This window comes from Symphalangus syndactylus, chromosome 9, assembly GCF_028878055.3.
Source record: "Symphalangus syndactylus isolate Jambi chromosome 9, NHGRI_mSymSyn1-v2.1_pri, whole genome shotgun sequence".
Taxonomy (NCBI): Eukaryota; Metazoa; Chordata; class Mammalia; order Primates; family Hylobatidae; genus Symphalangus; species Symphalangus syndactylus.
In genome coordinates, this window is record NC_072431.2 from 102,014,639 (window position 1) to 102,039,187 (window position 24,549).

Here is a 24,549-nt window from a genome sequence, read left to right on the forward strand (position 1 = left end):
TTAAATAACTACAACTATGTGAAGGAATATGAGACTTCCTAAATAGATCTCCTGAAATATCTTCTAAACGTTAAGTAAAGATAAAGCAGCCACATGATTTACTCTTAAGCCTTCCTTTTAAAGATACAACCACATTTGTGCTTAAAAAAAGGAAAAAAGAAAGAAAGCACATTTCCTGGAAAGGATAAAAATGAACTTTAGGTTAAAGACTCAACCTGTCTGTCTTAAGAATGTCCCTTCCAAAGGGCATGTCAAGTAATTATATGTACTCTTTTTCTCCCTGATTTTTGTAAGCGCTTCCAAAGCACATGAAAAAAAAAAAATTGTACTTTGCCCATGCTGCCTCCATCCAATCAGCAGACATTACTGTTTTGTTTTGGTTTTTTAGTGTCTGAATGGTTTGGAGATCAGCATGGGTGTTTAGCAAAAAGTACAATTTCCAATTACATGCTGCTTCATGGTGCCAAAACACTGCACCCTCATCTTTGATGACATCAACACAGCACAACCCTAAGAATGGTGGTTAGTCATCCGATTTTGCAAAACTGGAAGACAAAATTGTAAACAATGTGTGCTTAGACAGGCCTTCTTAGAAAAAAGGAGTGTCTTAAATATAGTTTCAATTTTTTTAATCTCACAATATCTTTTAATCAACAATATGTATCTGAATCAATGTTACAAATAGATATTTGGCCAATAGGAGTTACAATGTGTCTATGGGCATCCTAAAAAGGATGATAAGCACATTTGCAAGTGTATGCCCTACTAACATGCTGGTCCTCACTGGCCCAGGTTTTTATTTATATACATATTTATTTTCATATAAGCATAAACACCATAAGCATGTATATGTATGAATATTAAAATTGCTTTAAATTTAGCATGATGCTTGGAGGAAAGAATCCAAAATAATCGCTCCCTGGCATTGGTCAAAAGTTGCACTATTAATCAATAGCTCACCCATCAAAGACACAGAAATGCAGACAGAGACTGCAAATGGCCAAGCCCAATGTATCATCATTATTAGGAGAAAACAAAAACCAAATACTTAAACACAGAGGCTCCAGACCAAGTGTGAAGGCAGTACATTGGCACGACAAGGGCTAAAGTGTTTTATAAAAGATAATTTAGAAGCTAGGGCTAGAGTCTATCTTGCTCAACAAATGAATCCCTACAGGCCTTTGCCTTCAACCCCAAAACAGATGAGTAACTTACATCATTAATCTCATTGTCTCTCCACACAATCTTTTTAACAGTCAATCACAAAGTAGCCTGAGAGAAAGTTTCCCTGGATACTACCAAAAACACAGGTTTGCAACAGATGTCTCTATGCAACTTTTAAAACAGATTCCATGTTAAGAAGTTAATATATTCTTATATATTTACTAATCAGTCCAGCTACATGTAGCCTGAAGCTGGAAAGTAAGAGGTATTAGCAAGGAAACCATTTAACTGCAAATAATGCATGGGAAAGCATCCGAAAGAATGTTATTTATAAATACAAAGACAAGTGCAATAGTACAAGCAATTGGAAAATCCCTACCTGGAAGCAACCCAAAGCAGTGCTTCTATCTGGAATATCTGGAATACACGGCACTAATAAATGTGAGCTCTTTTCTCATACTGACCACCCATCTAATCAATGAGCAGGATGCCTAGCCTTGGCAATCTCTTAGTTTTTCCATCTATAAAGTGGGGAATAGAGCTATGTATTAATAAATGAAGGCTAACATTCTTCCAATGAATGACATTACAGAAAACACAAATATCACCACAAAATGTAGAAAAACATGTAATTTTATGTTTAAAACTAGTTTATAGTCATGCTTTAAAGGCGATATGGTCGAATAGACATGTGTTTGGACACAGATGGCTCTGCAGGGGATAAGGAGAGAGAGAGTCAGAGTGAAATGACTCATGAATTTGGGGATGCAGAGGTCTCTGCAGCATGAAGTCACAAGAGGCTGACACCAAGGTCTCTCCTCCCCTCCACAAACAATTCTGTTTGTAGACTTCACAAGAAGGTGCATGAGGAGTTTGGAAATTATTTTTTATTTTATACTTTTTGCACAGACTGGTGTATTATAAAAAACAGGTATATTAAATAATTAAATATTAAAATAAAGCATTCTGATGTGCATTGAGAAACATTGATTCTTCTAATATTTTAAAAGGTGATAGATAAAAATGAATACCTTAAGTCTAGGAGGTTATAACTAACATCTTGACATGAGAAAATCTGGTCTAGGCAATAACACAAGTTTGTTAAAAGCTTGGAGGGAAGAAAATTCTGGGGGATCCAGATGTCTCAATTGGAGTAAAAATTTCCCTCCCCAAACAACTAAAGGCATGTATCTGGGGCAAAAGAGTAAGCTGGCAAAATACTGTAACTGAAACGTGAGGATCCTGACCTTTTCTAAAACAGAGGGTTTCTACGAGGCTACATGTAAATCAAATCCTAAATTAAGATTTCCAGTGAAGCAGACCATTTAAAACACCCACATTTGAAAGTTACACAAAACAGAGCCCATTTGTGGTGCAAAGAATTATCGTCTAAGTTATTCATTCTGTAAATTTTAATCTTTATCAGTTATATTTTCTTAAATATGTGTTGCAGGGTGCAGCATGCTTGTAACAATTGCTTGCTGCCCTTGAACTCTGAATGAACGCTTTACTGCAATCCCTTTCCTTAAATAGAATCATAGAATATTAGAGTAGAAGATTCCTTAGAGATCAGTTAGAACCGTGGTTCTTAACCTCTGCACACATTGGAAACACTTGTGGCGCTTTCAAAAGATACACAGGCCCAGGCCTTCACCCCAAACCAATTAAATCAGAATGTCAGAGTGGAAGGGCATCAGTGTTTTTAAATAAGTTCCACAGGTGGTACTACTGGCTGCCAGGATCATAAACCACTGATTTACCCTTTGTTGTCTGATACCATAGTCACTGGCCACACGTGGATATTGAGCACTTGAAATGTGGCTAGTCCAAATTGAGATATGCTGTAGTTGTGAAATACACACTGGATTTCAAAGATTTAGTACCAAAAAAAAAAAAAGAGAGAGAGAATGTAAAGTAGTACATTAACATTTTTATACGGATTATATGTTTAAATGATAATATTTTGGATATATCAGGTTAAATCAAAGTGTTATTAAAATGACTTCACCTGTTTCTTTTTAACCTTTTTAATGCAGCTACTAAAACATTTAAAATGAAATATGTGGCTCACATTTGTGGCTCTCACTACTGGACAGTGCTGGGTGAGCCTGACATTCTCATCACAAATGAAGAAACCGAGGCAGAGAAGCATAATAAGCTCAAGGCAGCTCTCTGAGGATTGCGTCCCTCCTCCTCTCTCAGGCTTCTCATTGTTGCAGAGCCACGAATGGACAGAGCTTGTTATGCCATCAGTCGAATTTCAACTCTTCTTTCCCCCTTTTGTTTTGCTAATTGTTTCTTCTAAGATTTGATATAAAAATCTATTTTCCTTATGGAAAAATATCCCCGCTCTGCTGTGTACACATTTGTGACTTGTTACTGCAGGATTATTCATCAAGTCAGAGTAGTTGAAATGGATGTTAAAAAATGAATCTAGGGAAACACTAGCAGAAGGAAAATGCAGAGAATAGACGAAGAGAACATTTTGTCATGCTGTAGTTTAGAAAATGACCCTGGAGGCCCCCAGAGTTCTGACAGTCACCTTCGACACAGGATCATTCCCTGATATGATTTTAGAAGCTGAAGCCTATAATATTGTTTCTCCTCCTAGGAGTCAGTGTTTTTCTGCACCATGTTGTCATTGCAGGGAGGCAAACCAGACCCTCCAAAATGGTGCACCACACCATAGCTAGATACCTTGGTGGAAACGGACTTTATCCCAATGCCTTCTACTGTCTGATGCATGAATTAATACCTGGCCAGTCAGAAGCCAACTTACTTAAAGGAGAAAATCTTGTTTTGATAAAGTGAAATGGTCCTACCAGATCTGGCAAATAGAAATTACATGTATTTCTTCTAATAGTCAGCTAATTCAAACAAAAACAAATATTTTTTGTTGTTGTTGCAAGTATTTTTCCCCCTTGGGAAGCCGACAGAGAGAGGACTGCATAAAACTGGCTGAAATGTGTTATATTTGAGAAATCATGCCTGCAACACAGGAGCTTCTCAGTGTAATAAAAGAATAAAAAGAGACCTGAATTCTGATATAAAATCTCATATAAACAGCTGGAGAGGAAACCTGTGGGTGAGGCCAAATAACACATACAGTAGGTGCATTCAGGATTTCTATTTAGACATTGTTATTCCCCATCTTAAATACAGCACAGCCTAAATATCATCTTAAATCAAATGTGTGGTGCTCTAGAGCCCTCTGTGTTGCATGCATGAATTTTTTTAGTTATGATTGGTCAAGTTTTGCCAGTCAAACCTCAAAGAACATACTTTCAGACTCAGTTCACTTCTCATCACCTCCAAACACACTCATATATATCCATCTGGAAAGATAATGTATCACAGACAGATCCTAGGCAAAAGTACACCTTCTAGAGTGAAAACATCACCTGTTTCTCTATTTGACAAAAAAAAGATTATTTATTTTAACTTTAAATAATATTTCAGATCCCGTCCTCATAGATGATAGAGAAAAGACAGGAAGTAGAGAAAGTCACTGCCTTGCTCTTGAGACAGTCTTTCAGACCATTTTCAGTCCTGCCTGGTTTTTACTCTCAAATGAAATCTGGATGGAGTGGTTCTACAGGGTATGTCTCATAATAATGATGAAAAAAGGAGAATTTAAGTTAAAATTAATTAAGGAGGCCCTTATTAGAAAAAATAACATTGCAGATATTATATAAGAATAAATGAAATGGAAACTACAGTTTTTATGATTAAGGTATTCATTCCAAAGATCTGATAAAAATCTGTCTTTGAAAGATTAGTCATCAAAAGGCTTGAAAAGAGCAAAGGATACAAAGTCATGGGTTGTGCCCCATTCCTGACACGGCATTTATGGCAGGAGCACCCGACCTGGAGGCAGCGACCGGGCTTCTCAGCCTGGTTTGCCTCTCTCTAGCTCTGGGCCTTGGGTGAGCCAGGGGTCTCTTCTGTAAAATGAAAAATTGATCTATCAAGCCAAGGCTGTCCCCTAGCCCTACCATCCGCATAAAGCCACAAGCCTTTGTATCTCACTATCAGAATCTCTAGGCCTAAAGGAACTCCCTCTAAAATCAGTTCTAGTCAAACGCCAGCCTGGTAGTTTTCAATCCATGTTAAGGATTGAAATCCTAAAATCTTTTTAGGGTTAAGATCAGAAATGTAACCTTAAGGAAATAGAAGAAAGCAGCTGAAATACATATTTTTAAAGTGATAAACTGATTCTGATCAGGCAATACAGTGAACTTGGAAAAAAGAAATATTGAAATGTGAGTATAATATATTATATATTCAAGAATTTATCCTAAACTTTATCTTTTACTGTGAAAGTCCCAGAGTCCTCAATAAGAGCTTCAAAAATTTTAGTGGGGTTTCTGGAAGAGTGTTATCACTATCTGCAAATTTCTAAAAGGCTTCTCTCTTTTTATAAAAAAAATTCCTATGTTAAATCTATGATTTGTGATTCTCAACAATGGAATACTAATGGATACTCAAAAAACACTAATTGCTCATATTTTTCCTAATTATGAAATGTAATAATTCTTTAGTGAAAACATTAAACATGATGTCATTTTTAAAGTGCCAGACTTTCTATTTAAAGCATTGCCACAAAATAGACAGCTTACTTAGTTTACAAATAGCAACACAAAAAGGGTCTTCTGTGTCTTTATGTCTGTTTAGCATATCTGAAAGTGCTTCTTCCTGACACTTAGATATTTAAGGCAATTGCCCCCTAGTTTATTACCTTATCTCAATTGTATAATTTTCTTAAATGAAATTCAGAGAAATAGTCATAGATTTAAATTTTTAAACACTAATTAAGCATTAGTTGATTCCCATAATACAGCTGGTAGTCAAAGTGGACAAGATAATGAATTGACTGAGGTCACTGTTCCATCTTCATCCAAGAAAGCTGCCTCTAAAAAAAGACCTTAAATTGCTGTAGAAATCCAATTTGTAAAAATCAAAAGAAGCATATAGATGGGAAACACCAGCCAGGATCACATTAATTTTGTGACTAACGGAATTGCTTAGAAGAAGAAGAAGGAGAAGAAAGAAAAGATGACAAAAATAATAAGTCCACTCAAATCCCAATTTTAATCCAACAACATAACCAGAAGAAAACAAACTACAAATACAAAGTTCACATCTTAGTGATCTAGTGAACATTACGCACCCACAAAATAATTTTTAGCTTAGTAAGAAGTAAACTACAATGACAAGAAAATACTATAGGATTGTGATACCTCATTGCTAAAAAGTAGATTATAGTAAGAAATTGGGAGTCTAGGAACTTGCCATCATGGAAACTCCATGATTGGTTTTGAACATGCAGGTGTGGGAAACTCACAAATCGTTGTAACAAAAATCTTCAACTTACTAGAATTGAAAATCTATACAGGAAAAGTCTCTCTGACAAACCACCATTCATTTAGCCGCCTATTCAAATAAAAACTGTGACATAACAGAGATCTAGAAATAAAGGCATGGTTTCCAATTTTTTGTTGAAATGTTCTAATAAACTATCTTCTCAGGTATAAACTATATAAGGTCATGACTGACTGCTAATTGACAGGCAATGTATGGGCACCAGCAATTTACATTAAAAATAGTGGGCTTGGAGATATTTTCAAATACGTTTACTATGCGTGAAGTTGAAAAATAAAAACCACTATAATCAGTAAGTATTTAAAAATAAGAGGTCTATATAAAATGCTATAAGCAAAGGAAAATGAGAAACATTTCTGGGGAGACACAAGTGAGTTTTATTATTCTTCTTCTTTTAAGTTTTAAAACTAAAGTAATAGCCGATATTCAACCAACAGAATCGTCCTTCAGGGGCATACACATTTAGGTTTGAATGCGGACAACTGTTTTATTGTTTTTTTTTAATTTTTAGGTTTCTTTTTCAAGAACTTTCTTATTAAATACTTATTGAAGTGATTCATGAAACCTCACGGAAAGGGGAATTCATGCTTGACACATTACTTAACATGCTCCATAGCTTCCCCACTGCAGTTCATATGCTCCTGAGCATATTTTACCCGGGAAATAATAGTCTTATTCACACACAGACACACACACACACACACACACACACACACCCTTCCACATAAAATGCTACAAGTCCCAGGAAACTGACAAAAGCAACATTAAAATTTTGTGCAAAATAAAAACTCCATTTCTGAATTCCATCTATGAAAACACAACATTGGTTCTATTTAACTAAGTGCAAAGTTTTCTCTCTGTTTAATGTGCATAATAAACATCATCCTTACCATTATCTGTAGAATAAAAGCAGCAACGTGTTGCTTCCTGCAGTCACCAAATCAAGTTTTTTCTTCCTTTCTTTCTAGTAACTTCTGTTTCACCAGCAAGATTAGGAAGAAAATAAGTCTTGAGTATTTGCCTCAGTATTTCAGACCAGAAGATTGTGAAACTAGCTTTTAGTAAAAAGAACAGGTCTGGTATTTTACAATTACTTCTGCAACCCAGAGGTACCTCCTAGACTCTGGTACCTCCCTCGTTCTCTTAAGTTTCTTTTAGTAATGAGACTAATTTTTCCAGTAGTCTTGAACTCCCTAGATTTAACTGACACGGAAAATGTGACTAAAAATTTGTAGAACTGTCTAGCCTCCAACTCTACACAGAATCAACTTTGTTGTAAATGTTGAAGAACACCTCGCAAGCAGCTACATGCTCAGTTTATACTCCTGCGCTACGCAGCGGAGAACACCAAATAACAGTGCGCCATCTAGTTAGCAAGCTGCAATCTCCATGCTAGAAGGGGGGACACTTTCAAACCCTGGGAGTTAAGAACTTGTCAGGGTTCAGCTGCTCTAAAGGTCCAATTGTTTATTTAAATAAAAAAAATATCGCTACTGAGATAATCCACATCTAGTGGATATGGGAAAATTTAGGTTATAATGGCACTACAAACTTTTACATCTAACTTTGATTTACAAGATAAAAGCAAGTTTTAAATTAAAAGGGCTTTCTGTTAATAGAGCTTATTATTCTGAAGACGGGAATGATTTTCTTCGAAAGTTGTCCCTGGGTGCATGCCTATTATCTTTGCTTTTCCCCTTCCACTAATGAGCATTTATCTAAAGAGCCTGTTAATCCTCTGATGTGTGCTTCTGGTCAGAGGTAACAGTTTGAATAAAACCACTAATCACTGATCACTAAATCACTGATCATTAATCACACTTTCCAGTGCCCATGACTGGGCCATTTTTTTTCCTTTAAGTCTATGCATCACAAACAAGAAGTTCAACATTTTCGATGCACATATATTGTGTGGAGGTTACACTATTTCATCTCTAGATGTGAATAAATACTAAATCCTACCACAAACTTGGGAAAGGATGTCAATTAGACCCCAGACAGGAGTTTCACAAATGCCTACCCTACAGCATGGCTTTCACTTTGAAGAAAGTAGATCTAATTATAAGAAAACATGTGTTCTTCAAGAAATTCCCACATATTTGCAATATAAATTTTTCTTTATTTAGTTTTCACCAACTCCAAATCAGGGACCACTCCAATCCCCTCTCTCCCTCTATCCAAAACTCTGTTAATACTTTTTTTTATTTAATTTCTGCTGCACACCTCCCTCCCCCGCTCCCCCCACCCCCAGGGTTCTTTTTACTTTGATCCCTTGCAACAAGTCATACACAGGGTCTTTATTTCAACTGCCAGATACGGAGGTTCTGACTCAATTCAATGACTTACGTATTCAACTTCCTCTTTCAACATAGAAACTTAGGGTTAAGAGCTAGTAACTAACGCACGCACCAATTTATTGTATGGAAGTTTAGGTTCAACGACTCACATTCCCTCACTTTGGAAATGAAACATTTAGTCTTGATCCTTTCAGCTAAACCTGATTTTGTCAGCATCCTGGCTTCTTCGTCTTCCTTCTTCTGCTAAAGGGCAGGCACTACGTAAAGTGAAATACTTTGTTTGCAGTGGGTGTATTGCTTTCCTAAGTCACCACCACAAGGACAGAGTATTATCATAACGCTTGGAAACATTTCCTGATTTGCCTTTTCTATCAGGACTAAGCATTTTCGCCCTAGAGGAGAAGGCTTGCTGGTGCCTTTCTTAAATAATACAAAAGGGCAGATTGCGCGCTGATCAGGTACAGTGGTCCCCTCAGACCCCAGAAGCTTTTACCCACACTCCAGGGACCGTGCTCGCCCCAGGGAAAGCTGTAAAAGGCGGGGGCGGGGCTAGAGTGATAGCCGTGTAGACGGGGGAGTGGTGGAGAGGGAGAGGGAGGGGTTGGGAAGAGAGGGCAATAAAGATGCCCAGGGAGCCGGCGATTGCACGAGTGTGTTGTGGGGAGGGTAGGGGGATGCAAAGCAGAGTTGCTTTGTCAGCATTCTAAGCTCCTGAACCCTTGAGGAGCTCAAGCCGTTAATCAAACACTTACTGGCCTGCAGAATGACGTAATGGACCTGTATCCAGTCTTTATTCCTTGACACATGTCAGAGAAGGAGGGAAAAATAAAAATCAAACACCTTCTGCAGACTGACAACGAAATATACAAGTAGCCCGCTCCAGTCCCCGGCCTTGAACAAGCATCAAATGGGGGCGGCACCGGTCCAGGGAAAGTTGGGGACGGGGATGAGAGAGTGGACAAGGTCTAGCGCTTTATCTACCAGACGCCCCTTAAAAATAAATCTATGTCAAAGAAGAAGAGGGATGCAGCTGCTGAGAGAAAACATCTCCTTGGTTCCTTCCTTCGCATCTTGCCCCTCTAAGAACTTCGTGAAAAGTTCAAGTGGTTCTGCCGAGAATCTGCCGCAGGGGGAGACTCCGCCGCCGGGTCTTGGGAATTGCCTGGGTGCCGCCAAGACTCGAGCCGGAGCTGTCATTTGGGGCAGCGGCCGGGAAGAGGTAACGATGCCAGCGAGAAAGCAGCGGAGGCAGGAGGCGGCCGGAGGAGTGGACTGGAGCGGACGGAGCCTCGCCGCTCTCCAGCCCGGAGCGCCTGAAAGCCAAGCGCCCTCCGAGGGCGACCTCCCCTCCCCGGGCGCGCTCCCACCCGCTGCAGCCGGCAGCCCGGTGGGAGAGGTGGCAGCGGCAGCTCCGCACCGGGGAGAGCGAGCCCCCTGCGCGCGCGCCCACCCGCCCCCTAGGTGACCCGGCGTCCTCGCCGCGCCCGCTGGAAGTTTGCAAACTTTCTCCGGGGGTTCCGCCGCCACGCTGGGAAGCTGGGGACGCGGGGGGAGGTTCCTGGCTCGCCGTCTCCGCTGCCGCTTGACCGCACTTCTGGAGGGCTCCGCACCTTGCCAGGTCTCTGGAGGCAAACACACACCCCCGATTCATAACTGGTCCCCGCGTCAGGGGACTCGCGCGCTCCCACACACGCACGCACGCCGAGCGGACTCGGCGCCGGCTCCACGTTAGCATCCCTCCAGGCGCGCGGCGCGGCGGCCACCGAGCGCTCCGGCACTCACGCGGCGCGGGGTCCCTAGGGTGGCCTCAGGACACAGCCGAATTCCACAGTCTACCAGCATTCGGGGCCGGACTTCCCTCTGGTCCGCCAAAATGTTTACAAACACAGATCACCCTCCAGAAAAAAATGCATCGCATCTTCCCTACTCCTTGCCCTGTGACCTGCCCACTGGACCAAGTAACCTCGCGGCTGCTGCCGAGAACCAACCCCTGCAAACAAGTACACTCCCGAGATGGCTCCCGCAGCAAGTGCAACAAAAGTGGCTAAATGCAAAAGCCCCAGAAGTGGCCGAGCCGTATTTTTAGGAACTTACCAAACAAGTGTGGAGAAGGCAAGAGCGGAGCCCGGGTGAAGGGACCACGTTGGACTGAGCAAAGATTACAATACATTCTATTTAGAGTGCATTACATCACCCCCCCGGTGACGTCACGTGGGATTCCTGAACTTCTAAATCATTGCGGTCCGCTGGGGAGGGACGGAGCGAGGGGCGGGGCCGGCGCGTCGAGGGGGCAGGCCCCGCCCCGGCCCCGCCCCGGCCCCTCCCCGCCCGCGCGGACCCTGGTGCACCCGCCAGGGAGCGGCAGCGGCGGGGGCGACTGCGCAAGCAACAGCTTGCAGAGCCCAGCGCCGTGTGACACGGCTCCCTGACATTAGTGGTGTGAGTCAGCTTGGAAACAATCCTTATGGTTTCAGACAAGACCATGGAGGAGGCGCGGGCGTGGGCTCTTCTGCGGGGAGGGCCTGATGGGGTTTGAAAGGTGCAGGGATGGGGGTAGGGGAGAGGTGGGGAGGGGGATGCTGAAGGATGTGGGAAGAGACTTTGCAAACAGAAATGCAGGACGCTCCTCCCTCCCCCACCGGAGGATGTCCAGCTCCTTTTTGCTTGCGACAGTCATGACCTCATTTCAGTGTTCCCTGCATCCTGGCTTCTCAGAGCACTCACTTGTCACCCCTTCTTCACCGCCCCCCCATCTCACCTCCTCCAGGAGAATAACTTCCTTATGGTGCACACTCTCATGAAATACACAGCCCCACCCTTCGCGGGACCCCTGCTTCATGCGTCTGAGAAGCTGTAGGGAGAGTTGCTCCTAAGGCGAAAGGTGAATCACAGCTAGAGCCAAGTGATGAGCCTGATTTAGACACGGCGTCAGAGCCGAAAGGGCCGTTGGCTTCACTTCCAGAGCCTCTTCAGTAACTGGCCCAAGCTCACGGGCTGGGAAGCGGCAGAGCCAGGGCCAGACTGCAGGATCCGGGCGCCTGGTCTGCGGCGAGAGGAGCCTGGCGTTTCCAGCATCCGGCCGTCACCATCACTGTCACCATCCCCCTGCTGAATTTCCTTTCAGAAGTTCTCCCTTTGAGTAGGATTCAAAGAGAAGGCATAGGCTAAATCCAGCCCGATTCTAGACGACCAGTGCCAACCTCGCAGCCCCTCACACCTTACAAAGCACTTGTGGCCACGTGAATTCCCTTGTTTCTCACAACAACCAGGGTACCATAAGTAGGACAGGTATTATAATTATCCCCATTCTACAGGTGAGCTAAGGCAGACACCAGACGGTTAGGGGGCTGGCCTGAGATCACTTGATGAGCAAGGGGTGGCACTGGGCCCACCTCAATCCCTGTTTTCAAGCCCAGATCCCAACTGGGCTCCTTCATAGAGCCAGGGGTAAGCATTCCCTTCTTGTGGGTAATTGGTGGTTGGAACCTCTGCTAAGAACACATTGGCTGGGAGTTGGAGCTTTGCTTAGAAACAGTTTAGCCCCCGTTAATAAACAATAATCATTTCTGACATTTATGTAACATCTGACATTTATATTGTACCTCTCATCCCAATGCATCACAACCATGATGGTGCAGTTTGCCAGAGAATCATGACTGGACTGGCTAGAAACTGTAATACATTGCCTGGGTTGTCACATACTTCTGAGCTGGTTTTGACATACTAAATGGAAGAGCTTAGCATGTTATTTCTGTTTTTAAGTGTTTAAATGGCCCCTTGCCCTTTAGTGTTCCTTGAAACCACAGGGACTGATGACTGCTTGATCCTCACAGCCTTATTCAGAGTTCATCACTGAGTTTTCTACTTATTGTAGAAATAAAATCATTGCAATTTCATGCAAAAGGTTTCTAGCTGTCGTATTACAGACTGGGATTTTTACATATTCTAGATCTCACACACACACACATAAATCGTTTCTAAATGTAAACTGAAGAAAAGAAGAGGTATTTATGAGTGTAGACTCTAGTGTCAGCCTGCCTGAATTCAAATTTTCGCTCTGCTACTTGACACCTGGTTCTCAGTTTCCTCAACTATGAATGAGGATGGCGATGATAACTACAGCGACTCGAGTTAAGAATTCTATTACTTGAGTTAAGAATTGTGCTTGGGGCCAGGCACGGCGGTTCACACCTATAATCCCAGCACTTTGGGAGGCCGAGGCGGGTGGATCACCTGAGGTCAGGAGTTCGAGACCAGCCTGACCAACATGGTGAACTCCCCGTCTCTACTGAAAATACAAAAATTAACTGGGTATGGTGGTGGGTGCCTGTAATCTCAGCTACTTGAGAGGCTGAGGCAGGAGAATCGCTTGAATCTGGGAGGCGGAGGTTGCAGTGAGCTGAGATTGCATCATTGCACTCCAACCTGGGTGACAAGAGCGAAACTCTGTCTCAACAAAAAAAAGGAAAAAAGAAAAAAAAGAAAAAAAACAATTGTGTTTGGCACAGGGCAAGTACTATGGAAGCACTCACTCTCTTTTTATTAATAAAGGTATTTTGGCTAATGCTGTGATCGGTGGGCATTTGGTGATTTTTTTTTTTTTTTTACAAACTTAACTAAATAAATGAAAAGGGAACCTTTATCCCATAATTCCCCCAGCCCCACATTGCCTTCTGCATGTGTCATCTGGGCCAAGCAGCCTCTCATTTGTCAAATGCGCCGGCAGAGCCCCTGTGTTTGTGGACTCACATTTCTGCCTCATGCTCACTCAGTCTCTCCCAGGATTTCTCAGAGCCAGAGTTTCATGGAGGCTGCAGTTCCTGAGAGCAGCTATGCAAGAGCATCTCTAAGGGTGCCTCCGCTGGCGGTGGCCATGGCCTGGGGCATTTGCCCTCTGGGGTGCCAGCACCACCACTAGGAATGCCCTCTCACCCACCAGGTCTCCATCCATTGTGGCCTGTCAGACGTGTGGAGACAGGGACCCTTACACCAGAACCAAGGTAAACTGGCTAGGGTACCACCCACCCAAGATTCTCCTGACGCTCATCCCATTTCCCTCCACAGAACAGGAGTACAGGCTGGACACAGCCAGCCCCTGAGGTACCATTGGCGGTGGCAGAGAGGTTGGACCTATGCAGAGCTGACTGGCACCTGCAGTGACCAATGAGAATAGATGAGACCCCTGGGAGACCAGGGGTTAACCCTTTAGTTGCTGGATCGTGAGCAGTGGAAGGGAGAGGACCAGGCAGCTGTGCATTTACCAACTCCCATGGAAAAATTTTAATATTTTAAGAAACTTACAGCCTTACTAGTGCTTAATCAGGCCTGAATAAAACCATCCCAAGAGGCCTGAATAAAACCATCCCAAGATGGGAAGAAATTCTTTAGCTCTGTACTTTGGGTTCAGTCATTTCTCCAACATTCAGCAAACATTAGCAGATCTGCCCAGTGCTGAAGTCAGAAAACAAAAAAAGGTCTCTTTCTTCCCAGCTCCTAGGCTCCCACAGAACTTCTCAAACTTAATGGAGTAAGCAAAAAACACCTAGACAACTTATTAAAGTCAGTTTCTTGAGTCAGACTTCCCCACGGATTTTAGTTCCAAGGTTTGGCATTGGGTCCAGGATTCTGCATTTGTGATTCTGATGCAAGTGTCTGGGGAACTCCCCACCTACCACCACCACACACACATACTTTGAGTGACTCTAGTTTAATGAATTCATAGATGGGCAGGGATCCAGGAGGAAGCTGATGAGGGAGAAGAAAAGAGGTCAGTCTGAGACACTCAAAAATATGACCCAAGGTTCATATGCTTAAGATCAAGGCCAGGCGCAGCGGCTCACACCTGTAACCACAGCTCTTTGGGAGGCTGAGACAGGAGGATAACTTGAGCCTGGGAGTTCGAGACCACCTTGGGCAACATAGACAGCCTGGGCATCTCTACAAAAAGTTTTTAAAAATTAGCCAGGCATGGTGGTGTGCACCTGTGGTCTCAGCTACTCAGGAGGCTGAGATGGAAGGATCACTTGAACCCAGGAGGATCAAGGCTGCGATGAGCAGTGACTGCACCACAGCACCCCTGCATGGATGATAGAGTGAGACCCTGTTTCAAAAAAAGAAAAAGAGACCAATCCTCTAGCAGCTTCCCGAAAAGATGAACATATCCCTAGAGAAGGCTTCTCCTCATCCCTTCTGCCCACATCACTCAGAGTGACCTTTTCCCACTTTTTAAATTTTATTTTAGGCTTTTCTTAACTAAGTTAACAGTAATGGGGAAAGGGATGCTGCTGAAGCCCACTTTGTGGTTAAACATCTAGCTATCGTCCCATTGGGAAGTTTCTATCCCTTCTAAAATGGGTCTTCACCAGGTTTCTTCATTACCTTATTTGAAGGGATAAAGATTTCCAAATAAATGAAACTGCAAAATGCATCCAAAACTGTCAAAACCACAACACGGTTAGCTAACATTTACCAAGCATTTGCTCTGTGCCAAGCCTTGAGCTAAGGGATTTATGTGCATTTTCTCTGTTAATCTTCACGACTCTGTGAGGCAGCTGGAACCATTCTCATTTTGCAATGAGGAGATCTACTCTTAGAGAGGCTGAGTTAACTTACCCGGAATTGCACAGCTGGGGCATGGCAGAGCTGAGAAAAGAACCCACATTGCTGTTGCCTGTCCCAGTGCCTTCCTGAAGGCACCCCATACTTTGGTAGTCCTGAGCACAAGTTAGTTTGAGGATGCAAGAATCAGGAAACTTGAGAACAAGCCAGAGATTGGTAGTGAGTAGGAAAAGCCACCAGCCTCCATACAAACTCTGTGCCTGGTTAATCAAAAGCCATTCCAGACAGACAGGACTGGCTTCATGGCCTGTGATGCCTGGTCACACAGGGCCTCATCTCATGCTCAGAATGGTCCCATATTTGGTTTAAGGCTCGCTGTCACCATCTTGAAATTCTTAATAATTTTATTTTTGAACTTATGCTTTGTAAAAGAAGCCTGGTGGAGCATGTGCATGAGCAGAGGAAGTTGGTGATCGCGGCGTGTCTGCTGTTTCTTGCTCATGATGCCTCAGCAGCACCAAATTCCAGTGGACCCAAGATGCATGGGAATCCAGCAAGACTCAAATCAAATACAAGGTAAATTCATGATCTCTCTGACTGAGTGGGATGGGAGAGGAGAGGTGAGGCTGACAGCCTGAGAGGTCACACTTTCCTTTCAAACCAGAACTTTCTTGGGATGCAGAAAAAAATCAATGGCATCCCAAGAAACATAAACAACCAAGGACCCTGTCTTACCTGCATTAGGCCCCTGTGTTAGGCAACCACATACACTGAAAATGATGACATAGGAGGCAAAAGAAAGATAGGGCGGCCCATAGTTCTTTTTCTTTTCCATCTTTCCTCATCACAAGTAAACAGAAAGCAGACAGTTGGCAGAATGTGTGCACATCAAGAAGTGAAATAAAGGTGGTTGAGCTTGTTTTGTACAGTGTATCCACGTTCTGGTAAGAACAAAATACATATGCATGTACGGGCCATGACATACGAATTGCGGGATTTGAGTGATTTCACATACAAGTTAAGTGATCTTATATTTACATTTAAAACTAGCATTGCAGGATGTAAAGATGAACAGTAAAATTAATGCTAATAATGTAACATTTTAATTTTTTGCTATTCAAAATGACTTTAAATAGCAAATAAAACATACCATGACAAGTCAAGAGCTTGACTTTGCAAGAGAGGAAAAACTTTCTATTTAATATCTTCAATGGCACTTTTCCCCTGCCTTTTAAACAAGAGGCCCTGCATTTTCAGTTAGCATTGGGTTCAAAAATTATGTGTCAGGTGCTGCCCACAGACATATGATTGACAGGATCCACCAGACCCCCAGCTCCACGCTTACATGCTGAGAGGAAAGGCAGCAGACAGCAAGAGATTTGACAGCCGTAGCCTTGTCACTTACTAGGTGTGTGATCAGGGCCAATTTTTTTTTACCTCTCTGAACTTCAGATTCTTCATCTATAAAATGGAGATAATATCAGCATCTACCTCCTAGGATACTGCAAGGATTCAGTGAGTTAATATATGTAACATGCTTAAAACAATGTCCGGCACTAGTAGTTACTGGAAAAATAGTCTTAGATATTATTATGCCTTATAAGGTTTTGGGGAGAATTTAATAAAATAATTCATGTCAAGTGCTTAGTCCTGTGCCTGGCATTTAGAATGTGCTCAATAAATATTAGTTACATAAAATTGCATATAATATGTAATATTGAAGTTCTGTGGGTTAGATGGATGAATCAATCCAACTGGCCCTGAGTCCAGTTTTTGAGAGTCTTAGCATAAGCCAGCTGTATTTGAAGGAGATGGTACCTTTAGGTTAACAAATCTGCACTGAGTTTGTGAGCAACAGAGCAACTTTATACAAGCTGATGTTCTACTTGAAGCCATCACAATTTACCCTTCTAGTCCTGACATACAAATGCATTTTTATACCAGTGGTTGTATAATTATTAACTCTAGTATGATTTAGTTTTCAGAATCACATCTTGAAATCCTAACAGGTGTAACTCAAAAATGCCATGCTCTTGGATTGGAGGTGCAGGTGCGTAACAACTTTGAAATGTTGTTTAACAAGAGACATCTAGATTGTAAAAATTTTCTCCCATGTTGTAGGTTGCCTGTTCACTCTGATGGTAGTTTCTTTTGCTGTGCAGAAGCTCTTTAGTTTAATTAGATCCCATTTGTCAATTTTGGCTTTTGTTGCCATTGCTTTTGGTGTTTTAGTCATGAAGTCCTTGCCCACGCCTATGTCCTGAATGGTATTAACTAGGTTTTCCTCTAGGGTTTTTATGGTTTTAGGTGTAACATTTAAGTCTTCAATCTATCTTGAATTAATTTTTGTATGAGGTGTAAGGAAGGGATCCAGTTTCAGCTTTCTACGTATGGCTAGCCAGTTTTCCCAGCACCATTTATTAAATAGGGAATCCTTTCCCCATTTCTTGTTTTTGTCAGCTTTGTCAAAGATCAGATGGTTGTAGATGTGTGGTATTATTTCTGAGGGCTCTGTTCTGTTCCATTGGTCTATACCTCTGTTTTGGTACCAATACCATGCTGTTTTGGTTACTGTAGCCTTGTAGTATAGTTTGAAGTTGGGTAGCATGATGCCTCCAGCTGTGTTCCTTTGGCTTAAGATTGTCTTGGCAATGCGGGCTCCTTTTTGTTCCACATGAACTTTAAAGTAGAGGGCTAATATCCAGAATCTACAAAGAACTTAAACAAATTTACAAGAAAAAATCAAATAACCCCATCAAAAAGTGGACAAAGGATATGAACAGACACTTCTCAAAAGAAGACATTTATGCAGCCAAAAGACACAGGAAAAAACGCTCATCATCACTGGCCATCAGAGAAATGCAAATCAAAACCACAATGAGATACCATCTCACACCAGTTAGAATGGTGACAATTAAAAAGTCAGGAAACAACAGGTGCTGGAGAGGATGTGGAGAAATAGGAATACCTTTACACTGTTGGTGGGACTGTAAAGTAGTTCAACCATTGTGGAAGACAGTGTGGTGATTCCTCAAGGATCTAGAACTAGAAATACCATTTGACCCAGCCATCCCATTACTGGATGTATACCCAAAGGATTTTAAATCATGCTGCTATAAAGACACATGCACACATATGCTTATTGTGGCACTATTCACAATAGCAAAGACTTAGATCCAACCCAAATGTCCATCAATGATAGACTGGATTAAGAAAATGTGGCACATATACCATGGAATACTATGCAGCCATAAAAAAGGATGAGTTCATGTCCTTTGTAGGGACATGGATAAAGCTGGAAACCATCATTCTGAGCAAACTGTAGCAAGGACAGAAAACCAAACACCGCATGTTCTCACTCATAAGTGGGAATTGAACAATGAGAACACTTGGACACAGGGTGGGGAACATCACACACTGGGGCCTGTCGTGGGTGGGGGGTGGGGACAGGGATAGCATTAGGAGATATACGTAATGTAAATGACGAGTTAATGGGTGCAGCACACCAACATGGCACATGTATACATATGTAACAAACCCGCACGTTGTGCACATGTACCCTAGAACTTAAATTTAAAAAAAATTAAAAATTAAAAAATAAATAAATTTTAAAAAAAACAACAACAAGAAACAGCTAGATCACCTGGCTCAAGCTTGGGGAACCTCATCCGGAAGACCATTGGCTGCTAATGGCTTGACCTAGTTCTATAGGGAATTATTGTATTCACTACTCTATAAAATTTAATGTTTTCTCTTGAACCTGGCTGAAAATCAAAAGCTTCACCTATCTCAAAGAGTATGAGCATATTAACGTCCCTATAAAAGTTGCTCTTATCTTAATGTGTTTTTCTTTCTTTGAAAGAGACTTGATTAGAGGCAAAACTACTTAGTCTTTATTTTTTCTGCTTTGGGATTAAGTGAAAGAGATTGACACCTGCTCTGAATAATGACCCAGAATAATAGTGCCGTGTCAGCACACTCCAAAAATTTTAGTCATTTCCTTAAGATCAATGGTAAGTGGAAAGTAAAGGTTTAACAATAATTAGGAATGTTTTATAGATAGGGAAGTTTCATTTAGACTAAAACATTATTGATATCCCATAAATTAATATTGAGCATCATCTCACATGAACTGATATTTCACATACCACCTCTTTTTGTATCATCATTAAACACATATTTAACTCATGTACTGCTGATGGGGAAGGTTATTCTCATCTCTTTAGGGGCATTTATAAGTACCTTTTTAAAATGATTCTTGAGAATTTCAGTAGCTTTTAAACCTAATTGGTCAGCGATTCCTCCTCGTTCTTACATGACACAGAATATTTAAAATCTGATAAGTTACTCTGAACTTCATTTGAATCCTGAATATTACCCACTGTGGATATCAGAAAATATAAAGCTTCCCCCCCAGCTCTCCTCCACTTCCTGGTTTTAAAATATTCTGCCTATAGCTTTTATAATAGTGCCCTTACTTGACACTTAAAGACACTGCAGTGTAAACAATACACTGGGACATTGTGCCGTTTAGCAAAAGCATCTATTTTCAGGACTGCTGTGGCTATTTAATGCTATGTCAAAGTCTGAGGGGAAGGAAAGAACACTATTATTTGTGAGCATCCACTCTGGGTCAAGCCTGTTATATCTTCCATCATGTTTAATCCTGACAACTCTGGGTGAAAGGTATGATTACTACTATTTGATTAATGAGAGAACTGAAGCTCAGAAAGGCTAAGTAATTTGAATAAGGTTACACAGGTAATAAGTAAGGAAGTTGAGTTCCAAACCTAGTCCTGACTCCAGAATCCCCATTGTCCATCATGCTCTGCTGTGTTTTTATTTCAAGACACTTTGTCTCTCCTTTTACCCGCTTGCTTAACATTATTCAGCTTTATTGAGCAAGCTACCCACAAAATGTGTGTGTGTGTGTGTGTGTCTGTGTCTGTTTCACACAGAGTTTCACTCTCACTCTTGTCACCCAGGCAGGAGTGCAATGACGCTATCTCGGCTAACTGTGACCTCCGCCTCCTGGGTTCAAGGCATTCTCCTGCCTCAGCCTCCCGAGTACCTGGGATTAGAGGCACCTGCCACCACGCCCAGCTAATTTTTGTATTTTTTTAGTAGAGACAGGGTTTCACCATGTTGGTCAGGCTGGTCTCGAACTCCTGACCTCAGGTGATCAACCCACCTCGCCTCCCAAAGTGCTGGGATTACAGGTGTGAGCCACCACGCCCAGCCATTTTTTTTTAATTTTATATTTCGTAGAGACAAGGCCTTGCTATGTTGCCCAGGCTGATCTCAAACTCCTGGGCTCAAGCAGTCCTCCTGCTCAGCATCCAAAAATGCTGGGATTATAGGTGTGAGACACTATGCCAGGCCTAATTTTTGTATATGGTAAGAGGTAGGGGTCCAGTTTCATTCTTCTGCATATGGGTAGCCAGGTTTCCCAGCACTATTTATTGAATAGGATATTCTTTCTCCATTGTTTATTTTTGTCCACTTTGTCAAAGATTAGTTGGTTGTAGGTGTCATGGTCCCTATTCTGTTCCATTGCTCTATGTGTCTATGTTTTTTTTACCAGAATGATGCTGTTTTGCAATATAGTTTGAAGTCAGGTAATGTGATGCTTCTGGCTTTATTCTTTTTGCTTAGGATTGCCTTGGCTGTTGGCTGAAGCCATTTTCCTATCACTTATTTTGGAGATTTTTTTTCCAATTTGTCTTTTTACTTTTAGCTTTGTCTGTGGTATCTTTTGCCATATACAACTTTTAAATTTCAATGTAGTCAACTTTTTGTTATGATGTCAATACTTGGGTTCATGATTCTAGAAAAGCCTTCCCCACTCTTATATCAGATCTCTGTTACATCTTACCTGGCCCCTTCAATTTTTCCCATGCTCTTAGTTTAGCAACTGCAAAATGGTAACATAATGATAGGTGTGTATAATAGAACATCAGACAGGAAGAAAAAGTATTAGACCAGATGTGGTGGCTCATGCTTGTAATCCCAGCATTTTGGGAGGCCAAGGCAGGAGAATTGCTTGAGCCCAGGAGTTTGAGACCAGCCTGGGCAACATAGTGAGACCCTGTGTCTACAATAAAATTTTTTAAAAATTAACCAGTTGTGGTAGTGCATGCCTGTAGTCCCAGCTGCTTGGGAGGCTGAGGTGGGAGGATCTCTTGAGCCTGGGAGGCCGAGGCTGTAGTGAGCCATGATCATGCCACTGCTCTCCAGCCTGGGCAACAGAGCAAAACCCTGTCTCAAAAATAATAATAATAATATTAATTGTCTGATCTTACCAAATAATATAGTTGCATAAATTTACTTTAATTTCAAGAGAAGACTTTTCAACATCTGGGCATAAAATAGAGTTTAGAAAGACACTAAGTGCAGCATGCGATTTGCTATAAAGCAGTATATATTCTCCCTATTAGCTATGGAAATAGCAATATAGGAAGCCGAATGATTTTTAAACTTGAAGTCCCTGATGATTCCATTGATATGGGATAGCAAAGGTTCATATTTGTAAACTGATTCATCAGCCTAGCACAACATCCTGGCCTTCTTGTTTAGTTGTTAGAACTATCCACAGGCTAGTAAGTGATGCTAAGTCAGCAGTGCTAAGGCTGATTTGCACCGTGACGTCTACCTTTGCCACAAAGCCTTCATTATTCTGGAACTATTCTACGGCTGCTATTCCTTCACCATGCAGGGCTCTGCTCACGAGGCTTGACACAAAAAGCAAACACTAAAACCTGGAATTAAGTCAAATACACAATGAAGGAGAAAATGGTGGTACCATTAAAGGTGGTAGAACCTGGTGCTTAAACTTGGGGCTTTAATCTCAGGATTCATGAGTTCGAATCCCAGATCCAAGAGGAAGGGGAAATGAGGAGTTATTATTTAATGACTACAAAAATATGAAAATATTCTGGAATTAGATAACAGCAATGGTTATCTAACATTATAAATGTACTTAGTATCACTGAACTGTACATTTTTAAATGGTTAAAATGGTAAATTTTGTTATGTATATTTTACATAATAAAAAATGATGATAAAAAAAAGAATCTCAGTTCTACCTCTTACTAGCTCCATAGGCAAAAGTTAATACACCTCCCTGTCTATACTGCAGTGCACTAATCTGCAGAATAGAAGAGCTGATAATGATACTGGCTTCATAGGGTTGTCATGATTAAATGAGACACATGGGACAGGCTTTCAGTGGTTCACAGTCATCAAGTTTAGGTGTTGTTGTGATGGTTTAGGAGTATGAATCCTGTTTTTAAACTCTCTTGCATCTGTGGTATAGTCCTCCATTTGTCAGATTTCATGTACAAACCACCAATTTCAGTTTTGCTTATAAGACAGATTTTTATCTGTTTGGTATCTTATGTGAGATTTTAATTACTCTTGAAAGATGCCAATGATTCACTAGCCCAAATAAACTGACTGAGGGGCAGCTGTGGCCTGCTTTAGTCTCCTAGATGCAAATTCTCAATACCCCCACAATCTAGAGGGAGAGGGAGATGCTGTCTACTCCAGAGACTGGCTCTAACCCAAGAGGGCCAAACAGATGGGATCCTTACGTCTCCTTATCTTTTCATGTCCGACCCACCCTATCCCAAGTTTTGTTTCCCCAAATAGATCCTTCTGGAATACAGCTGCCATCACTCATTTCCTTGTCAAGGGGTGAATGGCTGCCTTCTTGTAGAGGAATACCACTCTGTAAATCAGCCACCAGGCACTGTTTATCCCACTGATGGATGTCACACATCCACACATATGGGACCTAAACCATAGCTCTGGGCTTTTTTTCTTTTCAATCCATGTGTTGGAGTTCTTTTCCTCTGTATTTTCAACTCATTACACTGCTGTTTTAAAATAAATTCTTCCTGAGAAATCAGTTTCCACATATTATTTAACCCTCTAATGCTAGGCATTGTCATGAACAAAAACACTCCTCAAGAAAAGGCATCTAAGATGTATTATAAAGCAATCTTGCTTTATAAACAGAGACTCAGGCTTGCTTCTTCTTTTTATACTCAAAGCCTAGTGAAATGAGTAAGGGACAAATAATCCAGTGCATAAGGAGGAAGAGAAGGTAAAGGGAGATGAAGGCAGAAAGAGATAAGACAAGACAGGGCCAGAGAATAATTCAGAACTTATGGGTTTATTTTTGCAATGTTACTGGGTATTTCTGAACTTGCCAGAATAAAAATGAAGTAATAGCAGCCAAGAGTTATAGTCCTGTTTTAAAAATTTAAAAATTGCAATTAAAATGATTAAACTAAGTAAAACAGACACAGGAAACTTACAGAAAAAAATATGTTTCCTGTGCACTGAGCCTCTGATCCCATTAAGTACTTAAATAATATCCTCCTGACATCATGACTATATAAATAATACGTTACTTTCATATTTATGACATCAAGAGATTATATTACTAGTTTATGAAAAAATATGTTTAATTTGCAATTTTTAAATGACACCGATATAGATTAGTATATATTATAGAATTAGATACATATGCCATACCAGCTAGTTGTATATTTTATTATAAGCATCCCCAACAGGTTCAAAAATACCACCTAAAATGAAACAAAAGATAATGTATCTTATAACAATAAAAGCATATCTGCCTTGCATCCAAAAAGAAGGGGAAGCATATGCATATTTCCATCCCACATCCTTCTTTCTAGAGCTTTATCTAACTCTTTCTCAGGCACCTTGCCATATATCTCTAAGCCTTTGTATCTTCTGATTAAAAGAAAATAGTGTAGAATCATGTTTGCTACAGTCTGCTGCCAAAAGCCCATGTCTATAATTCATCATTAAAATGTGACAGTGTATGGCTACAAAGAAAGAAAAATCTCAGTCATCATGCTCATTTGCAAATGTTTCAGGGGCTGGAGAATGTTTGGCAATCCTGCTGTTTCTAGGTTATTTGTAGAATAACCAGTTTAATTGAGCTGATGATTGCCTTGTGTCTGCATTGCACTTCTGACTTAGATCTTTCTTTCTGCAGTTGGCGTTGAATTGTACTATGTGGCAAGGGAATGGCATGCATTCAGCAAGCCCAAATTCCGGGGTTCCAGCCCACCCCTTCTTTTCCCTTGCCAATCTGATTTCTGAGGAATTTGCC

The 24,549-nt window shown here is 41.3% G+C and overlaps 1 protein-coding gene across 3 annotated transcripts in view; it reads right to left on the minus strand.

Annotated features, from left to right (window-relative positions):
* Positions 1-11,010, minus strand: part of CREB5 (cAMP responsive element binding protein 5) — a 424,247-nt gene extending 413,237 nt beyond the window's left edge. The window contains exon 1 of one of the 3 annotated variants that reach the window (XM_055293576.2): positions 10,938-11,010. The gene's annotated coding sequence lies outside the window, so the exon portion shown is untranslated. The remainder of the gene's footprint in view (positions 1-10,937) is intronic. The other 2 variants (XM_063608985.1, XM_063608986.1) reach the window with 2 other exon arrangements.
* Positions 11,011-24,549: the final 13,539 nt, after the last annotated feature.